This window comes from Lissotriton vulgaris, chromosome 7, assembly GCF_964263255.1.
Source record: "Lissotriton vulgaris chromosome 7, aLisVul1.2, whole genome shotgun sequence".
Classification (NCBI taxonomy): Eukaryota; Metazoa; Chordata; class Amphibia; order Caudata; family Salamandridae; genus Lissotriton; species Lissotriton vulgaris.
The window spans coordinates 579,675,725-579,681,029 of NC_141695.1; positions in this window are offsets into that span (position 1 = coordinate 579,675,725).

Below are 5,305 nucleotides of genomic sequence, written 5' to 3' on the forward strand. Positions count from 1 at the left end.
AGGCTATCGACAGGGCATTGCCCAATGAGCCCTGGTGATGGAACCTGCTGGCGTAGGCTGGACACTTTCTGTTGGTGGGCGTTGCAAAAAGATCCACCTCTGGCGTGCCCCATTCTTGAAAGAGCAGATCCAGAACTTGTTGTTTCAGCTCCCACTCGTGACTGACTGAGGCGAGTCTGCTCAGTCTGTCTGCGCCCTCGTTGAGCACTCCTGGTAAGTGCTCCGCCTTCAGAGAAATTCCGTGAAGAATTGTCCATTCCAGAATCCGCTGAGCCTCTCGCGACAAGGGGAGTGACCTCGTCCCTCCTTCCTTGTTCACGTAATGCATAGCCGTGGTGTTGTCCGTCCTGACTAGCACCTGTGAACCTCGGAGACGCGGAAGAAAGGCTTGAAGGGCGAGCCTGATCGCTCTCAATTCCAACAGGTTGATGTGTAGTTTTTGGTCGCTTGGAGACCAATGGCCGCTGACTTGCAGGTCCTGCATCACGGCTCCCCACCCCTCCAATGACACATCTGTCGTCAGTATGTGAGGCGATGGTACGCTTGCGAAGGATAGACCTCGGCATACGTTTTGTTGATTCGACCACCAACGCACTGCCTCCTTCATTTCTTGAGTGACCACTACTTTGTCGTCGAACGATCCGTGTACTTGTTGCCACTGGAGGTCCAGTTGCTCCTGCAGGGGGCGCATCCGGAGCCTGCAGTGCGGGATCAGGGGGATACAGGATGACATCACCCCCAACAGCGATTTGTAGCTGCGTACAGAAAGACACTTTCTTCTTTGAAGGTTTCCTGCCAACCGTTGCAGCTTCTGAATCCTTTCTTGAGTCGGAAATGCCTTTGAGAGCTGCGAATCCAACATCGCTCCCAGGAATCGCGCTGTCCGTGACGGCAGCAGCGTGGATTTCTCCCTGTTCAAGGTGAGACCCAGATTGTGGAACAGAGTGGTGCAAGCCTGCACCGCGTCCTGCGCTAATGCTCTGGTCGGGGCCTTCAGTAACCAATCGTCCAGGTAAGGGAAGACCTGGAAGTGGTTTTTCCTCAGAAATGCTGCTACAGGCGCCAGCACCTTCGTAAAAATCCTTGGAGCAGAACGAAGGCCGAACGGCAAGACTCTGAACTGAAAATGGCTCTTGGCTACTGTGAAGCGTAGGAACCTTCTGTGCGCTGGGTGAATCGGGACATGGAAGTACGCATCCTCCAGATCGAGTGTGGCCATATAATCCCCCGGGCTGACCATTTTTAAAACATCCTGTAGGGATACCATCCTGAAGGATAAGGAGATGAGATAGGCATTTAGCTCCCTGAGGTCCAGGATGGGACGCCATTTCTCCTGCGTTTTTCTCACTAGGAAGAACCTGGAGTAGAAACCCTGGCCCCGTTGATTGGAGGGGACCGGTTCTATCGCTCCTTTGCGGAGCATCTGTTGTGTCTCTAGCCGTAGGAGATGGAGATGCCTTGATGGTATGGCTGATGGGGGTCTGGGTGGAGGGACTTCCATAAACTCTAGAGTATGTCCTCGTTTGATAATGTTGAGTACCCAACGGTCCGATGTAATTTGGGACCAATTCAGAAGGAATTTTGACACCCTGCCTCCAACTGATGATCTCTTGGAGGAGGGAGCAGTAGGCAGAGCCAGGAGGCCGCTATTGGCGTTTGGACGAGTCCCGTCCACGGGCAGCTTGCTTGCCCTTGTTGTAAGGGCGTGAATAACCAGAGGACTGGCCCTGTCTTTGTTGGTAGGACTGGCGGTTTGGCTGGTATCCAGAGCTGGTGGAAGATTAGCGCTGTTGTTGATATGTGCCCCTGTAAGTGCCACCTCTGCCTCTTGTGCCTCTAAATGGAGTTTTGCGGTACTGGAGCGTTCCCAACGATCTAGCTGTTTCCGTGTCCTTCTTGATCTCCTGAAGTGTGTCGTCGATTAATTTGCCGAAGAGCGCCTCGCCGTCAAAAGGTAGATCAAGGACCTTATTCTGGATTTCTGGCCGAAACCAAGTCGCTTTTAGCCACCCCTGGCGTCTCAACACTGCCGCTCCTGCCAAAGCTCTAAAGGACGTTGTGGCAATGTCCATGGCACAGTCTATGATCTCCATGGAGACCGCTTCACCTTCTTGCAAGGTCTTCTTGGCTTCCAGCCCTGACTCTGGAGGAAGTTGATCCAAATAGGGAGCTATATCGCACCACAACTGGCGATCATATCGTCCCAATATTGCCAAAGCATTCGCAGCGCGAACCAGAAGGCTAGCAATAGATGAAAATCTCTTGCCTGTGCTATCCAATCGCCGTCCATCCTTGTCAGGAGGGCCGTCAAGGGAGCAGAAGGGTTCCGTGACTTCCTTTGTGCTGCCTGTGAGATGACAGAGTCCGGCCTGGGATGACCTGTCAGGGCAGCCGGTCCATCCTCCGGCGCTTTATACTTTTTGTCAAGGCGCGGCAGCACAGGGATCACCGTTGCTGGGTTTTTCATGGTCTTTAAACCTTCCTCCCAAAGATGTTCCACAATCGGAATGGACCTCGTAGACTTGCGGTGTGTGTCTTTAAAGTCGTACAAGAAACAGTCTGTGGTTTGCGCAGGCAAAACCAACTTAAATCGGCCGGCTGCACGTTCCATCAGTTGGTGAAAACTCCCGATGTCAGCAGGAGGAGAATCACCTAGGTCTTGGTGTGGCGAAGCCTGATCCGGGTGGATGCAATCATTGTATTCATCCCCATCCTGATCCGAGTCTGCATGATTATCGGATGACGCATCCGATTCATTATCATGATCCCCATCTGGATCATCCACTGGTTCAGACGTAGCCTGGGGCACTGGCCGCTGTGGATGAGGTGGAGTCTGTACTGGGTGTACAGGCTGGACAACAGAAGAGTGGTCTTTAACTGGTGTTGATGGAGTAGACTTTCTCGGCGCTGGGCGCTCAGCCTTGGACTTATAGTCTTGCAACATTTTGTGCAGGTCATGTAGGAAGGACGTCGGGACTGAAACCATGTCTTGTGATTCATATTCCCCTTGGTGGTCTGTGTGCGGGTAGTAATTCCCACCTTGTTCATATGCCTCCTCTGAGTCAGTGTCTTGACTTTTAATGAGAAGCTGAGATGGGCTATTCGCATAATCAAAGCCATCCTGACCGTCACCTTCCGAGTCCTCCTGATCTAGCAACATCGTGGGAGGTAATGAGGTCACTCTCCTCGGGGACGTCATTTCAGGCGTGATCCTCGTGAGAGAAATCGTCACTCTACTCTCTGCAGCCAGTATTGTTGGTTGTTCCGTCGACGCCGGTGAAATCCTAGTCGACGAGATAGGAATAGAAGAAGATGTCGTCGTCGACGCCACCGACGACGAGCCCGCCGTCGATGTCGAAATAAATGTCGTCGTCGAAGCACTCGTCGACGACATGACCGTCGTCGACACCGTCGTCGACGTCGCTGATGTCGTCGTCGTCGGTACTGCCGTCGTCGACTCCGCCGTCGACGGTTTCTTCGCCGACGATGTCTTCGTCGACGATGTCGTCGGCATACTGCCCGTTGACGCCGTAGTCGTCGAGCTCTTCTTCGACGACGACGACGGAGCTTTAGTCGTCGACGCTCCAGTCGACGAGCCCGTCGAGGGAGCTAATTGGATCTTGGGCTTCATTTTCGTCGTCGACGGAGCCACCGTCGACGAGGTCTTCGTCGTAGAGGACTTGGAACTCCTCTCAGAAGAGTGTGATGAGGGTCTCTTGAAGGCTGGGTCTGCCTTCTCACCCTTAGGAGGCGTAACCAGTTCTGCCTTGCCCGACCCACTGTGGTGGGGGGAACCTCCTGAACCCCGGCCATCAGACTCCCTGGGGGTCTTCTTTGAAGCCTTAGAGGGGCGCCCAGTAGAGGAAGATGGGGAACCTCTACCCCTTTTCACTGACCTTCTAGAAGAAGCGCAGGACATCGATTCCTCCTCATCACTGGAAACTCCATGTTTCCTTTCCTTCTGCCTCTGCAACCATGTAAGAAGCCTTCCAGCACGATCTCTCAAGGTCTTGGTGGAGAGAGTGCGGCAAATTCGACAGTCCTCTGCCTTGTGATCAGGATACAGGCAGTAAATGCAATCCTTGTGTTTGTCTTCCACAAACAGCCTCTTCTTCCCACAGGTGGAACAGGGCTTAAAAAGGGCTTTTTTCTTCTCAACCTCAGACATTTCGATGAAGAAAGAGTTTACCTGAAGAATTTGAAGAAAAATTTGAAGCAATAACTTGTAGAAATGAGTTTTAAGAGTAGAAGTAGAGCAGAGCTCAATGGAGACTCCCTAGCACAACGTGCGGTAGAAAATCTGAGGCTCTGAGGTTCCTTCAGGAAGGTTCTAAGGGTGAGGCTCTTCTGATTGGCTGACGCCTAGAGTTTGGTCTCTTTTACAAAAAGAGGCTGATATGTTACAAAAGGGAATGAGGCCTAGGCCTTTCCTTTCTCTTTTGTACCTACTACTATGATATTTTTTATTACCGAGACTCCCAGTCCGACGACGGGGAATGATACAAAGCATGGGAATCTATGAAAGTTCCAATACTGGGGCAATCCTAGATTACACACCGAGTTCTTTCAACAGATAAAACCCCCAGCATCCTGGGAAAGCCCCGCTTGCTTTGTTTTTATTAGTAATAGAACTCTAATGAGCACTGTAAGAACGACCAGTTCTTAGTGACATCTTTATTGACGTCTTATGTCCAAAAACATACGTCAAACAAGGCACCTTCCAGGTATAAATAATACCAACATTGCCTTAAGCAAATGCGATGGCAGTGGTGAATACAGGAGCAGAACAGTTGTCCCTTGCAGAGCCCAGCAGATGCGAGAAGCCCTAGGACGCTGCCCCTCCTCCTCCTTGACGCGCTGAGAAAGACGCTGTCTTTTCTCCTGCCGAGAAAATCCAGCTCCGGCGTTTTTCTGCCTATCGTAGCGGGTAACTGGAATATCGAGTCCTGAGGGAGATACCAGACCTCCAACATTCTATTCAAGAGGTACGGTGTTGACTAAACCCTTAGAGAGAATTCTTGAAGCAAACCCTTGGCAAAACCAACTTAACTTAAACTGCTACTTACTTACTCCCTCCCAAGTATTAGGCTTAGGTCAGGTACACCGGGGTAGGCGTAGTTAGAAGCACCAGTTGAGTACGTTAGCTAAATGTATATATGAATGTATATATTTTATTCATTGTAACTATTGTATGGCTAAGAAACCATATCAATGCTTTTACAGTATTATTTCGCAATCCTGCTTTTACTGTACACACTTTTTATAATAACAAGTCTTGCAAATGTGGCAATTCATTTCTCTTGCA